At 40.6% G+C, this 16,766-nt stretch overlaps 1 long non-coding RNA gene across 9 annotated transcripts in view; it reads left to right on the top strand.

The window, feature by feature from the left end:
• The window catches only part of LOC105499401 (uncharacterized), a 113,346-nt gene that overhangs the window by 16,739 nt on the left and 79,841 nt on the right, over positions 1–16,766 (top strand). The window contains exon 7 of one of the 9 annotated variants that reach the window (XR_011625013.1): positions 12,952–13,084. The exons of the other annotated variants lie outside the window; for them this stretch is intronic. This is a non-coding gene — a long non-coding RNA (uncharacterized lncRNA). Of the gene's footprint in view, positions 1–12,951; positions 13,085–16,766 lie in introns of those variants that run through there. 9 annotated transcript variants of the gene reach the window in all.

Raw genomic sequence — 16,766 nt, 5'->3', positions numbered from 1 at the left:
GGTGGATGAGAAGAGGAGCTGAGGAGGAGGAGGAGGTGTCTGAGGAATGTGGCCTGGGGCTACTCAGACACATTGTTGCAAAGGAGGAATCTGATCTAGGAACCAATCTCCATCTCTTGAGGTGTCTGGGCCAAAACATGTTTTATGACTTTGATGATAGAAAAAAATCTATGTATTTTGAATGCTGATATAATGAAGATCAAAGCTACACAATTTGGATGAAAAGAACACTACTGTCACATTTCAAGTTTTGCAAAATAAATGATGGAATGATCTTTAGATGACATGCCTGAAAGTGAAGATTTGAGTACCTCACAAAAAAGAATCTTGCAAATGCATACAGAGAAAATTATGATAATGCAAACAAAGCCCTTGAATTTATGTTGCATGAAAGAAGTTAAAAGTAGGAGTAAGTAAGTACGAGTCTATGTTAATAGAATAGCCACTGTAAGTAGGAATATTTATCCATTGTTTACAAATCCATAAGATTATTAGATGAAAACTATACCATTTCAAATATGTAGGACTCTTTCTCATCCACTTACAAAAGTAATGGCTTTAGTATCTATTGTTTACTTATGTCTCTACCATTCCAGAACTTGAGTAGAGCAGGTTTTAGTCCCGTTTTTTGGTTTGGGCAGGTAGCGCAGAGGGAGGGAGAAGCAGCTTCAGGGGTCAAGTCTAATTGACGGGCGCTGGACCTTGATCTTTGGACACCCTAACTGGGCCTCTTCTACCAAACCAGACCATGAATTGCCCCCAAACCAGTTCTTCTGAAGTAACCAAATCTATCAACGAATGAATATTACAATGAAGCTTGAACAAGCCTCAAGTGCAAAGGGGACTAAGAATGGAGTCTGGTAGGGAGAGGCACCCCAAAATGAGAGTAGGTGTAGAAAGAAAATTAAAGCAATTCTGAAAACAGGTTTCTTTCATTTCTGAGTTTTACTTCTTTCAATTCTTGGGGACCAGGAGAATATGGCAGCACAGGGGCTTGAGAACAGGCTGCGCTGGGATTTGGAAAACCTTCTGGAACCTCATCTATAAAAGGAAGAGGTTGGATTCAATGATGTCTTCTCTGCTTTAATATGTTCTGGTTTCACCAAGCAGGTCTTTGCCTGGCACCTATAAAGATCCTCAGCCCACACAAAGCAACACCATCCAGAAGGAAAATGCCCTTCTGGTCATTTTCAAAATGCCCAGAAGGACTTCAGTGTTCACCACGATGGTGAGTGACGGCCTTTCTTGGCCACCAGCTGTCTGGAGCGACCCAGAGGAGAGGCAGGCATTGCCCTCAGCAGGGCAAGTGAGGAGGAGCTGCAGAGGCAGAGGAGGGACACCAGGGTGGAAAGTGACTCAGGAATGAGACTACTCTCCCCATTCGACTCTCAGTCCAGAAAACCACACTCCTATTGTGAAAATTAGACCTTTGAGCAGCGTTCCATGTGTTTATTCTCCTTGTATCAAAGAGGCTTTCATCTCCCTAGAGCAAATTATTAACACATTCCACCAAAGTTGTGAGGGTGGAGGCCTGGCCTTGGAGAAAAAATAATCACCATCATAATAAAGAGTTGCCCGAAACGTGAACTTAAGAAAAACTAACATAAAAGCCCCCACTTTTAATGACAGTGGTTGGAAAGGTGCCAAGGTCCTTGTGCCCAGGGGAGCATGGTTGGCTGACTCCTTGTCCGTGGGCTGACCCTTCTGTGTCCAGGAATTTTCCATGAGCAGGCTGTAGGGTGGGAGGTGGGGACTTTTGCAGGTTCAGCAGGTTGAGGCACTCACAGCCAGTTGCCCTCAGCCTTAACTGGAGACCAGATTTTGTTGGCTGAGTGAGCAGTGGCTCTCGGTTCCAGGCAATAAATCTTTGCTTCTCAAGATCGTTTGGTTGGGAAGAGGAGGGAGAAAAATAGAGAGGAGAGAAAGGGGGGGCGGGGGAGAGAAAGAGAGAGAGAGAGAGAGAGGAGGGAGAAAGAGAGAGCAAGAGCAAGAGCCAACTCTCAGATACAGCCAAGAGGAGCAACAGATACAAAATAAGCCCAACAATATTTCAGTTTCATGAATGGATTATTCCCCAAAGGGCTGTGAGGAATAGTTTCTAGAAAGAGATTATGCCATTTTCTAAAGCAAGTTCACTTGATTTACAGGAATCACTCAATGCTTAGGCACCTCCTTTGAGATGTGGTTAGACTATACGAGTAAAGGGCCCAGTGCAGAAGAGAGTATAGAGAATACGGGGAATTATTTACTGCTGCTGAAAACAGGACCCAGGGTTCAGACTTTGCTTTTGTTTGTCTTTTAAAAAATGTTTCCAAGTAACTCCAAAATATATGATACCTCAAGTCTCACGTGATTGTAACAACCAAGATTCATGAATAGCCACGATTGGGTTGTTTGTTATTAGCATCAGTTTTCTCCCTTTGGGGCTAAAGGAGGAGCAGAAAGAACAGAGAAATCAGAATACGAGTGGGACTTGTACTTCATAAAACAGCCAGAGGGTCCTCCTGTAAAACTGCTTGGGATTTTTGGTTTTGTCATCTGGGAAATTGAGAATTTGCCTGTGATGTGAGGAGTGACTGCTGACACCAGTGGAGATGGATGAATACCTTTTGTATTACACCAATAATTAGAAGGGATCTGAAAAATCCCACCATTTCACCAGTTTCATACACAAATTTTTAAACTTTGGCTAGCAGTGATGAGTACCATTTGCTTAGCACTTGACTGCTTCAGAATGCCTTTCACAACGATATCTGTGCTGTTTCTTTTATATTTTCAACTTTTAAAAACATTTTAATTGAGATATAATTCACATACCATAAAACTCACCAATTTAAAGTGTATAATTCCATAGTTTTTAGTATATTTGTGGTGTAACTACCACTACAATCGAATTCCAGAACATTTTCATCACCCCCAGAATAAAAGCCGTTTCCATTAGCAGTCATTCCTGATGCCTGTCCAACCCTCAGCCCTTCCTGGGCAACCGCTAATCTACTTTCTGTTTCTATGTATTTGCCTATTGTGGACTTTTGATATAGACAGAATCATATAGCTGTGGCCTTTTGAGTCTGTCTTTTGCTTAGAATAATGTTTTCAAATTTCATCCATATAGTAGCATGCATCAGTACTTTTTCATATTACCCAATAATAGTGTGGATATAACACATTTTATCTTTCATCAGTTGATAGACATTTGGGTTGTTTCCACTTTTTTCTTTAATTTTTAGTGGACACATAATGATTGTACATATTTGTGGGATGCAGAGTAGTATTTCCATATGTGTATACCACATATAATAATGAATTCAGGGGAATTAGCACATCCATCACTTCAAACATGGATCATTTCTTTGTGTTGTGAAAATTAAAAATCCTCTTTTCTAGCTTTTTCAAAATGTACACTAAATTCTGGTTAAGCATATCCGCCCCGCGATGCTGCAGAACTCCTGAACTCATTCCTCCTATCCAACGATGATTCCGCAATTGTTAATCAGCATCTCCCCATCCACCCCGCCCTGCCACCCTTCCCCGCCTCTAACACCCACGATTGTACTCTACCTTTTCTTAGCTCCCTCATGAGTGAGAACATGTGGTATTTATCATTCTGTGCTTCTCTTATTTTATTTAACATCATGTCCTCCGTGTTGCTGCAATTGGCAGAATTTCATTGTTTTTTTTGTGGCTGAACGGTATTCCGTTGTGTATATATATCACATTTTCTTTTATATTTAACTTTTATTTTAGGTTTGATGGTACATGTGAAGGTTTGTAATGTAAGTAAGCTTGTGTCACTGGGGTTTGTTGTACAGATTATCACCCAGCTACTAAGGCTAGTACCCAATAGTTATTTTTTCTGCCCCTCTCCTTCCTCACACCCTCCACCCTCAAGTAGGTCCCAGTGTCTATTGTTTCCTTCTTTGTGTTCATGAGTTCTCATTATGCAGCTCCTACTTACAAGTGAGAACATGTGGTATTTGGTTTTCTGTTCCTGCATTAGTTGATAAGGATAATGGCCTCCAGCTTCATCCAGGTTCCCATGAAAGACATCTCTTTTTTTTATGATTGCATAATATTCCATGGTGTATATGTACCCCAGTCTTTAAATCCAATCGGTCATTCATGAGCATTTAGGTTGATTCCATGTCTTCACTATTGTGAATAGAGCTGCAACAAACATACAAGTGCATGCGTCTTTATGGTAGAATGACTTATAGTCCTTTGGGTATATACCCAGTAATGGGATTGCTGGGTTGAAAGGTAGTTCTGTTTTTAGCTTTTTGAGGAATTGCTACATTGCTTTCCACAATGACTGAACTAATTTACACTCCCCTCAAAAGTGTATAAGGGTATAAGGGTATAAGTGTATAAGGGTTCTTATTTCTCCACAACCTGGCCAGCATCTTTTATTTTTTGACTGTTTATTTATTTATTTGTTTTTGAGACAGAGTTTCATTCTTGTTTCCCAGGATGGAGTGCATTGGCTCAGTCTTGGCTCATTGCAACCTCCAACTCCCGGGTTCAAGCAATTATCCTGCCTCAGTCTACCAAGTCGCTGGGATTACAGGTGCCCACCACCATGCCTGATTAATTTTTTTTGTATTTTTAGTAGAGATGGGGTTTCACCATGTTGGCCAGGCTGACCTCAGGTGATCGCCCACCTCGGCCTCCTAAAGTGCTGGGATTACAGGTGGAGCCACTGTGCCCAGCCATTTTTTGACTTTTTAATAGCCATTCTGACTGGTGTGAGATGATATCTCATTGTGGTTTTGATTTGCATTTCTCTAATGATCAGTGATATTGAGTTTTTTTCATATACATAATATTTGGCCACATGTATGTCTTTATTTTTTTAACTTCATGTTTATTTATTTATTTTGAGACGGAGTGTCATTCTGTCACCCACGCTGGGGTGCAATGGTGGGATCTCGGCTGGCTGCAACCTCTGTCTCCTGGGTTCAAGGGATTCTTGTGCCTCAGGCTCCTGAGTAGCCGAGACTATAGGCGAGTGCCATCAAACCTGGCTAATTTTTGTATTTTTAGCAGAGATGGGGTTTCATCATGTTGGCCAGGTTGGTCTTGAACTCCTGATCTCAAGTAATCTCCCCACCTTGGCCTCCCAAAGTGCTGGGATTACAGGTGTGAGTCACCGCGTCCAGCCTGTCTTCTCTAGAAAAGTGTCTGTTCATGTCCTTTGCCCACTTTTTAATTTTTGTTTGTTTTTCTCTTGTAAATTTGTTTAAGCTCCTTATAGATGTTGGATATTAGACCTTTGATACATAGTTTGCAAAAATTTTCTCTGCTCTGTGGGTTTTCTGTTTACTCTGTTGATAGTTTCTTTTGCTGTGCAGAAGCTCTTAAGTTAATTAGATGCCATTTGTCAATTTTTGCTTTTGTTGTGATTGATTTTGACATCTTCATCATGAAATCTTTGCCTGTTCCTGTGTCCAAGATGGTATTGCCTAGGTTGTCTTCCAGGATTTTTATGTTTTGGGTTTTACATTCAAGTCTTTAATCCATCTTGAGTTGACTTTTTTATATGGTATAAGGAAGGGGTCTAGTTTCATTCTGCATATGGCTAGCCAGTTATCCCAGCAACATTTGTTGAATAAGGAGACCTTCCCCCATTGCTCACTATGTGTGCTATTTCTAGAATTACTTGCAATTAATGGGTTCAGAAACAGGCTCAGTGTGTGTGTGTGATTTGCCCAAGTTTCCCTCTCTACCATTTTCACTCTATACCTGTGGTTCTCAAGGAAAGATGAGTTTGACCCCCAGGGGAAGTTTGGGACTAGCTGGAGACATTCTTGGTTGTCTCAACTAAAAGGTGCCATTGGCACCTATGTTAAATAGAGGCCATGGTACTGCTGAACATCCTAGAATGTGCAAGATAGCACCCCCCTCCTCCCTGCACCCACACACAAAGAATCATTCATCCCCAAATGTCAACAGCACCAAGGTTGAGAAATCCTACTCTATATGATCTCACTTTAAAGTTTCTCTTTGATTTCAACTACTATCTTTATGCTGGCAACCTTTAAATCTATATTTGCTATTTCCAAAGCTCCGTAGTCTCATTACTAACTGCCTAACAGAGACTTCTACCTGATTTTCATTTGGGAAACTTAAACACAATAAATTAAAAAGTAACATTCAGAACCTCCTATATTCTGATCTTGATCATTGTCTCTACCATCTAGGTTTTCTCAAGTGAGAAACATGATTGCCATGTGATGTGGTTTGGCTCTGTCCCCCCTTCAAATCTCACTTTGAATTGTAATAATCCCCATGTGTCAAGGGCAGGGCCAACTGGAGATAACTGAATCATGGGGGCAGTTTCCCCCATACTGTTCTCATGGTAGTGAATCAGTCTCACAAGATCTGATGGTTTTATAAATGCGAGCTCCCCTGCACAAGCTCTCTTGTGTCTGCTGCCATGTAAAATGTCCCTTTCCTCTTCCTTCATCTTCTGCCATGATTGTGAAGCCTCCCTAGCAGATCCATTAAACCTCTTTCTTTATAAATTACCCAGTCTTGGGTATGTCTTTATTAGCAGCATGAGAATGGACTAATACCCCATGCTTGATCTCTACCGTCCTGTTCTCTTCCTCCCTTACCCCAATCCAATCATGTGACATATCTTTCAAATACATCTAAGAAACATCTCTAGCCATTAGTCTCCACTGACAGTCTTAGCACTGGTCCTCATGATCTCTCAGGACAAACTCTAGCAAACCATGCCTGGAACTCTTCTTGGCAAACCATGCCTGGAACTCTTCTTAGCACCCATGAGGTATTATCATCCTCATTTTAGAGATGAAGAACTAAGGTACACAGAGATTAACTGATGAAGTTGATAAAGGAGCTAGAGTTTGAACCCAGGCCAGACTCTTGTCTACTGACCATTACACTCAGGCACCTCTTGAATCATCTTGGCCTCAACGTCTACGTTTTTCTACATGAACCATGTGCTCAAGTTATTCTGAAGATTCTCCTTGCTTTCTAGGGCTTTTTACATTTCCTGTACCATTGAAAATGATATTTCCTCCATCTGGAATACTCTTTCTTCCTTGCTTGCTGTTAGTTCCTACCTATCTTCCAAGACCAACTCAGGTAACAGTTCTTCAAGGCAGGAATCATGTCTTATTTATTATTTTTTCATCCCAACATTGTATCTGTTTCATAATAGGTACCCCAATGTTTACTAAATAAAAGAAAATGATTACTTCTCTTTCTCCTACTTCCAAAGCAAAGTTATTTTGCAAATATTTTCCATTGAAAGCAGCTCCATAGATATCCCATTCTTGCCTTAAGGCAACTGATTAGACGTCAATGCTTGTATATGGGTATATAAGAGGGCAAGATTCTCTGAAATATATTAACTATATGAATTCAATATATACAGTAAGTCCTCACTTAACATTATCAATATGTTCTTGGAAACTGTGACTACATTATCAATATGTTCTTGGAAATTGTGACTTCAGGAGAACTTAGGTATAATGAAACCAATTTTACCATAGCCTCGTTGATGTAAGCAAGAGTTAAGTTCTGGTCATTTCTGGTCACAAAAACATCCCTAAACTTCTAAATAAAGACCTGAAATATTTCTAATATTAAATATTAAAATAAATGTGAGCTATTCAAACATTTAAGAAGGATTAATAAAAACAAGTAAGTTAATTATTTGCCTGCTAATTCCAGTTCAGGGTCAAGGTTGGCCAGAGCCTGTCTCGGCAACTCAGGGTGCAAGGAAGGAACCAGCCCTAGACAGGCTGCCATTCATCGCAGAGCACACTCACATGCACCCACACTCACTCCCAGTTGACCTCACGGGCACATCTTTGGGATTGGGAGGAAACTGGAAGACTCAGAAAAAACTTGCTCCAGAAATGGAGAGAACGTGCAAACTCCACACAAACAGTGGCCCTGTCTGAGAATTGATTTTTTTTCTCATCAACATTATAACAAAATGACATTGAACAAAATGATGTTATCCGAGGACTTGCTGTATTTGGCCATATGAGTTCGAAGAGGTGGCATCAGCAATGTTCTGAAGGGCACCAAACACTTCTAAGGTTTGTTTATGGCCCCACATTTCTATCTCAATTTGAAAATAAATCTCTCCTATGTAGCCTGGTCAAATAAAAATGTGTTATAACAGTAATTATTTCAAATAATTCATGTCAGAGTGGTAGAAGAAATCCAAAAGGTGTTTATATTGGAAAGTCTACCCCAAATTCACATCACTCTAACCACTTTCCCCTCCGTCTGCCCTAGCCCCTGATTGCATATGTAGTTGAAGTAAAGATACAATATGGTACAGGGATTTAAGGTCATTCTAATTTCTATTTTCATTACAACTACCATAAGGCATATGAGAAGACAAGCATTTCCTGGCAAGCAACATTTTTTTTTTTTCATCATCAGCAAAAGAGGAAAACATAAATATGGTGTAGGGAAAAATAACCTCTGGAAAGACCATAAAGTTGCCTTAATTCAGAAACAAAATGTGTGTATCCCCTGTTCCATGAATTCCCCCATACTATTAGCTATTGGAAGATGAGGACGAAAGCTGAAGATAGACAGGTAGTGTTTGGAACTAAGGGAATGGAGTGGTGAGCACCAATCAACCTGGGCCCCAAACATAATTTTACTGTGGACAAAGAAAGCCCTGTTCAAGAGTTGTAAGGGTTAAAATGATTACTGAGATGTGGCCCCTGCTCCTTGGAAGATGCAAAAAAGTATAATAAAAACCATTCTTTTCTGTAAGTTTTTAGTAACATGAAAGTTAAGTCTTGCATTTTTTGCTAACATGACATTTTAAAATGTCTTTTATTACCAATGAGGGTAACTGTTCAGGATAAACACATTTTTGTGTGATAGTTTCAGCATCCTGTCCCCAGAGGATCTTAGCTTTGTTTCTGAAAACCCATAAAATAAAGGTGGAATCATAGTCATTGGCAGTCTTTCTGAGGGGTCCCAAAGTGTGAATAATTTAGTCTCAAACACAGTAGATATATGTGCAAAAACAGCAAAATGAATCTGTGTCTATCCAGGGAAACAAAAATCTATTTCTTTTGTTATCTATTAATACACGTGCCATCATTAGCACTGCAGTGGCACCTCTGTTTGATGGTGCATTTTCTTTCTTTCTTTCTTTTTTTTTTTGAGATGGAGTCTCATTCTTGTTGAGTGAGCCTGGAATTCCAGGCTGGAATGCAATGGTGTGATCTTGGCTCAACCTCTGCCTTCCGGGTTCAAGTGATTCTCCTGCCTCAGTCTCCCAAGTAGCTAAGAGTACACGCACCCACCGCCACACCCGGCTAATTTTGTATTTTTAGTAGAGACGGGTTTCACCATGTTAGCCAGGCTGGTCTTGAACTCCTGACCTCAAGTGATCCACCCACCTTGGCCTCTCAAAGTGCTGGGATTACAGGCGTGCGCCATCACACCTGGCCTGATGGTGCACTTTTTTTTTTTTTTAGATAATTTCCTCTGCTTTGTGGGAAATCAGTAAGTGCTCTTCTTTTGGTGTCTTAGTCCATTTGAGCTGTCACAACAAATTACCGTAGACTAGATGGCTTAAATTATTAACATTCCTGTCTCATCATTCTGGTGGCTAGATCTCTGAGATGAGGGTGCTAGCATGATGGAGTTCTAGTAAGAGACCTCTCCTGGGTTACAGACTGCTGACTTCTTATATTTTCACATGGCAGAAAGAGGGTGTGAGAGCTCTCTGGGATCTCTTTTACAAGGGCACTAACTCCACACATGAGGGCTCCACCCTCATGACCTAATTACTTGCTGAAGGCCCGACATCTTAATACCATCACTTTGGGGGTTTGGATTTAAACACATAACATTCAGTTCCATAACACATGTGCATAATTCTCCCACCCTCAGAGAATAGCTAAAGTGGTCATGGAGGCTGCTCTCAATGTTCTAATGCCAGGGTTTCTCTTGTTAACATCTCTTTCACCCAGCTACTCCCCTTTAAATTATATCCCACATCTAACTGCTTCTGGCCACCTCCACTGCTCTAGTTCTGGTCCAAGCTGCTAGCAGGGCCGACCTGCAGTATTGCAACAGCCTCACTGTTGGGTTTTCTGCCCCTGCCCACTTTAGTCAATTATTGCACTGCAGCCAAAGGCAAGAATATAGCAAGTATCCCACTTTTGGGTGTTTAAGCTTGTTAATATGTAAGTCAGAACAGGTCACTCCTCTGCTTTAAACCCCCAGGGGTCCCCCATTTCACTCACCAGAAATCAGGCACCTTCAAAGGCTTTTAAAACTCTGCAAACTGACTCTTCATTATTTCTCTGTCTTCATCTACTACTAGGTTCCCCCTTGACCACATGTGCCACATCCTGGCCACCTCCTTGCTGATCCAAAAATATGGTCATGCTCTTGCCTCAGGGCCTTTGCACATTCCTCTGTCTGAAGCTCTTCCTCCCAAATGTCCCCACAACACAACTTACTCCCTCCTTCCCTTGGGGATTTACTCCACTGTCACCCTTCCAATCAGGCCAACCCTGACATCCCTACTTAAAATGGTGATGCTCCCCTCATTCGTTATCTCCCCACCTCTGCCTTATATCCTCCATGGTACTTCCAGCATGCTGTGTATTTATTTATGTGTTGTGTTTATTTTAGAATGCTTTATCAATAAGGGAAAGGATTTTTGATTCCTTTTTTGCTGTTGTATTCTCAGTGCTTAGAACAGAGACTGGCATTTGGAAGGCTCTTAGAAATATTTGTTAATTAGATTAATGAAATGGGGAACAGCAAGTTCTTTCTCGCACGAAGGTACAGGAGATGACGTGCCTTATATACTCTCCTTCCTTCATCCCTTACCCTTAATCCCTTCTCAGCTTACATGTACTGCTTAGTTCTTAAATCTGATATTTCTTGGAAGTGACATGACCAGGGACCACATTCTAGTTGCAGTCTGCAGTGTTAGTTCTTGGACTAAAAGGGCACACCTAGCATTGCAGAACACAGAATTTCGGTAGTGGCAAATCCATTTTAATGTCTTTTCTGTGTCTTGAACATATTTGTATGGCTGGCATTCCTAGGTCACCTTAGAACAGTTCTCCCTGTTTAAGAAGCCATTATTGAAATTTGGGATTCAGTGTCTTGAAGGTCCATGACAAATACCGAAGACAGTCTCCCTGGATTTTGTACGTATTTTTAGGTTAGGCCTACTCCCTCAGTGAAACACTGTTATCATAATGTAGGTGCATGGATTTCAGCTACATACTTGTCAAAAGAGTGATATTTCCTATATTCTGATCTACTTCTTGCCTGGATAACACATTGACAGGATGAAGAAGGCATTGGTAATAAGTAACTGGAATAGTTTGAGTAAGACTCTGAAAGAAAGGCCCACAAGAGGAATATGTTTTGAAGGGAAAGTGGGAGCAGGTCAGAAGCTTAGGGTGTAAATCAAGCTGATTGGGGCAGCCAGGCAATAGCCTGGCACTAATTGCCAAGCCTGGCACTTCACAAATATCACAGAACACATGATGAGCCAAGCACTTTACAACTGACTTAGGCTAAGGTCTTCATTGAGGAAATTGAGGCCTTAAAGGGGGAAGTAGCTGGGCAGCAGGACGGGCACTGAAATTAAACTTCCAAGTTTTGCTCAGGGCCTGCTGATCCAGAGTAGAGGCAACGTGCCACCTCAGACTAGCTCAGGGTCTGCCTACAGTGTGGTAGGACCATGGAAGCCTGGCAAATCCCTGCAGGGAAAGAAGGGATCCCAGGTTTCAGTGGGCTCTGAGTGCATCTTCCCAAGCAAAGCTGTCAGGCCACATCCCAGACTGCAGTTCATCTCCTTAAGGCTAAGATGAAGGTTGAGCAAGGGATGGTGCAATTCTGGGTTGGGGAGGTTGAGGACCTTCAGGTCAAACAATGGCTTAGGTGGAAACGCTCCCAAAGTCAGAGCTGCTTGCAGTTAATGTTCCTGCTGCAGCTGTTCTAGACAATGGTACTGAAAGGCTGAGTGTGGGTGAGTTCTTTCTTGACCCTGACTATGTGAAGGGCCTCTTTTTAAATGTTTCGGACTTCATCATCATGCTTTGCACATTAGCATTCTTGAATCTTCTATTTTTGGTGACTTCTAGCCAACAACAAGCCCTCTCATTTCTGCACAATTGCCTCATGGCTTGAGTTGAAATCCCACATAGCAGAGGCAGGGGTGGTATTCTTGCTTCACAAGGGCTTATTTTCTGTCCATGCAGCTCCCTTCAGTGTGTCAGCTCTGGGCTTGCCCCTCTGCTACTCCAGCCTCCTGGTTAGGCAGCCTGCTTTGTTCTGTGGTTTCTGTTCACACAGGACAGATAGTAAGGACACTGCAGCTTTGTGGATAAAGGAAGAACAAAAACTTTAAGAGAATGTCCCCATTAGTGCTGATCTCCTTGTCTCACCAACTCCCTTTACAGCCCAGTGACTTTCATGGCCCAAAGCTGTCAAAAGGCTTCTCCAGAAAGATGAAACAAGCCTGGACAGGGCCAGGATTGGCAGACATCAGTTTAGTATTCTCCGGATGTTCTTTAGTAACATTGCAAGATCTGAGCTGGATTTGCTAGAGCTCTTCTCAGATTATCCTTATCTTTAAAGGCTTCAAATCAAGGCAACACAGCTACAAAGAAGAAACTCTGGTGTTGGGCTTCAGAGGTCTGTTTTAACGTGTTCTTTATTAACATGTTGTTTTCTGACCAATTCCAAGGTGGTATGGTTTGGATCTGTGTCCCCACCCAAATCTCATGTTCAGTTGTCATCCCCATCATTGGAGGTGAGGCCTGGTGGGAGGTGACTGGATCATGGGGGCAGTGTTCTCATGAATAAGGTAGCACCATCCTCCCTGTGCTGATCTCATGGTAGTGAATGAGTGAGTTATCACGAGATGTGGTTGTTTAAAAGTGTGTACCCCCCACCCCTGTCTAGGACCTGCTACTGCCATGTAAGAAGCCTGCTCCCACTTTGCCTTCTGCCATGAGTAAAAACTCCCCAAGGCCTCCCCGGAAGCAGATTCTGCCATGGTTCCTGTGCAGCCTGTGGAGCAGCGAGCCAATTAAACCTCTTTTCTTTATAAATTACCCTGTCTCAGGTATTTCTTTATAGCAGCGTGAGAAAGAACAAATACACAAGGAAAACCCAAAGATGACTAAACGTCAAAGACTAGGTTTTTAATGAAATAGGAAAATAATAGAGATAAATCATCCGAAACCAGAGAGATAAAAGTCAATTTAGGAAAGTTCTTTAAGTCCATGAGGGGAATTATCTGGAAGTTGGGGCTTTGTCATTTTCAATTCCATTTAGGGACAAAGTAAAAAGAGAATGGCTCATATTAATAGAGTGATTCAATGTAAAAGAGCTCATTTAATACTTAGAGAGGTTCCTGGGAGATACTATTGGATTTCTTTCTTTAGTGATATATTGATGTATAGATTTAATGCAATCCTGGAATAGGTAACAATCTTGAAAAAGAAGAACAAAGCTGGAGGACTCACACTTCCAGACTTCAAAACTTACTACAAGGCTGTAGTCACCCAGACAGTGTGGCACTGGCATAAGAATAGACTTACGAACAAAATTGAGAGTCCAGAAAGAAACCCATACATTATACCACAAGTTGTTAATGCATCCATCTGTTCATAGACATTTGGGTTGCTTCTAGCTTTTGGCTATTACAAGTAAGACTTGTGTGAACATTTGTGTACAAGTCTTTATATGAACATGCTGTCATTTCTCACGGGAGTGGAATGGCTTTGTCATATAGTAAGTATATGTTTAACCTTTTTTTGCATTTTTATTGTGACAAAAAATATATAAGTTTGCTATTTTAGCCATTTTGAAGTGTATAGTTCAGAAGTGTTAAGTATATTCACATTGTTGTGACATATAATAGATATTCAGATTTCTCATCTTGCAAATCAGGTACTCTATAGCCATTAAGCAGCATCTCTCCTTTTCCTCCTCCTCCCCATCCCCTGGTAACTACTATTCTACTCTGTTTCTATGAATTTGACAACTTTACATACCTCATATAAGTGGAATCACAGTATCTGTCTTTTTGTGACTGGCTTATTTCACTTAGTATAATGTTCTCAAGGTTCATTCATGTCGTAACATGTGACAGAATTTCCGTTCTTATAAAGTTGAATAATATTCCATTGTCTGTTTATATCACATTTTGTTTATCCATCTACCCATCCGTGGACATTTAGGATGCTTCACTTCTTGGCTATTGTGAATAGTGTTGCTATAAACATGGGTGTGGAAATATCTGTTAGTATACAATTACTTCTTAAGAAACTGCTAAACTCTTCCCTAAAGTGGATGTACCAAATTTTATTCATACACAACAGTGTATGAAAGTTTCAGTTCTTCCATATCCTCATCATTTGGGTGTGGTCAGTCTTATTAACTTTAGCTATTCTACTAAGTGTGCAGTGGTATCTCATTGCAACTTTAATTTGCACTTCCCTAATGACTAATGATGTTGAGCATTTTTTCACATGCTTATTGCTATCTTTGTATCTTCTCTGGGAAGACTGAGGACATTTAGGTGAAACAATGACTTGGGTGAAAACTCCGAAAGTCAGAGCTACTTGTGAAGTTTCCTGCTTCAGCTGTTCTAGACAATGGTACTAAAGGGATGAGTGTGGGTGTGCTCTTTCTTGACACTGACTATGATAATGACCCTCTTTTTAAATGTTTTGGGCTTTATCATCTATTCAATCTTTTGTGCATTTTTGAAATCGGGTTGTTTACTTTCTTACTATTGAGCTTGAGAGTTCTTTATAGAGTCTTGATTCAAGTCCTTTATCAGATTTATGGCATCTGATATGATTTCAAATATTTTCTCCTGGTCTGTTGCCTGTCTTTTCATTCTCTTAACAACACACTCAAAAATCAGAAGTTTTAAGTTTTATAAAATTCAAACGATCAATTTTTAAAAATGAGTCATACATTTGGTGCCATATCCAAGAAATCTTTGTGTAATGCAAGATCGCAAAGATTTTTCCTGTGTTTCCTTCTGGAAGTTTTGTACTTGTGGGTTCATCTTTAGGCCTATGATCCATTTAAATTAACTTTGGTATGTCGTGCAGAATGTGGATCAAAATTTATATTTTTTCATGTGGTTATTTAATTATTACCGCATATTTTGTTGTAAAAAACTGTTCTTTCTCCACTGAATTGCCTTTGTAATTTTGTTGAAAGTTGGTTGTCCATATGTGTGTGAGTCTATTTCTGAACTCCCCATTCTGTTCCGTTGACCTGTCTTTACACCATTGCCACACTGTTTTGATTACTGTAGCTTTACAAATTAAAATCAGAAAGCATTAGTCCTTCAATGCTGTTCTTGTTTTTCAAAGTTGCTTTGCTTATTCTAGGTCCTTTGTACTTTTATACAAATTTTAAAATCAACTTATCAATTTCAACAAAAATAGCCTACTGGAACTTTAATTGAGATTGCATTGAATCTATAAGTCATTTTAGGAAGAACTGATGTCTTACCAGTATTGAGTCTTCTGACTCATGAATATGCTATATCTCTCCATTTATTTCAAAATTTATTTTTCTCAGCCACGTTTTATAGTTTTATTTCATATATCTTCCACATATTTTATCAGATTTACCCTTATGCATTTCATATTTTTGATGCTAATAATGGTAATTTAAAAATTTTATATTTCCAAATATTCATTGCTAAGCTGGTCTGGGTTTCAACTTTTAAATTTGTCTTATTAGATAGTTCTGTATCCTCTCTCATTACTACTGGGTGAGCAGCTAAAGGGTGCTTATTTAGTTTTAGAAACATATTGGCCAAATCCTACTTGCTTGGGCCTGGGAAAGGAAAGATTGGACCTGAGTTGTTTTCACTACCTCCGTGCAGGCAGAATCCTTCCCTGATACCCTTGTATAAAGACAACACTTCCATGTGGTTCTTTTCTGGAGCCTTCCAATTCTCTGCCATCCAAACAAAACCCACAGAGACTGAGCTCCTGGCACAACTGTGACCACTGTGCTAATCACTTGACTTTGGCTACTGAAGGTCATAGAGCTGCCTGGAAGGAAATGGGGCACGGACGGCAGGTGGCCCTGCCAGAGCAGCTGAAAAAGTGCTCTATTCGTGACAGATTGTACATCACGAACCATAGTGACAGCACAGCATACCTGTCAGCCCCATGGCAGGCCGATTAGGTTAATTAAGGTTTTTGTCTTCAAGCATAATTGCTAGAACTGTCAGCAACATCAGTGATGCTAAAATGAAGAATCATATTTAGAGAGTGACACAGAAGTTCCGAAAGAATGCTTGTGCAAACATAGAAGGCTAAGAGGCAGTGGATTCATTTCAACCCCAGAACAACCTGATTCAAAAATATTGGGGGAAAAAAGCAATCATGTTCAGTGGAGTTTATAGTGCTCTGAAAGCATATCTGACTAACATACAGATGATACCTTGGAGGTTATCTTAGGAGTCCTACAGGTAAGTCTCAGGGAGATAATTCATTTTCCAAAAGCACCAGAACTACAGACTGTTTAAGAACAGAACATGTGGAGTTTTAATTACTAATGTGCTTGGCACAGTGGCTGCCCACAAGGACTCCAGAGGCAAAGTGGGAAGTTTCACAGAGTGCGTCATTGACTTTTAAACCTTAGACCGAGGATTAAAATATTTATTTTAAGTAGAATTGGAAGTGTTAACTTAGTGCAATTGCAGAAGCAACAGCAGGGCATCCATGCCTCCAGCC

This window comes from Macaca nemestrina, chromosome 6 (assembly GCF_043159975.1).
Source record: "Macaca nemestrina isolate mMacNem1 chromosome 6, mMacNem.hap1, whole genome shotgun sequence".
Classification (NCBI taxonomy): domain Eukaryota; kingdom Metazoa; phylum Chordata; class Mammalia; order Primates; family Cercopithecidae; genus Macaca; species Macaca nemestrina.
The sequence above is the reverse complement of the archived record's forward strand: the minus strand, read 5'-3'. Positions and strand labels throughout refer to the sequence as shown.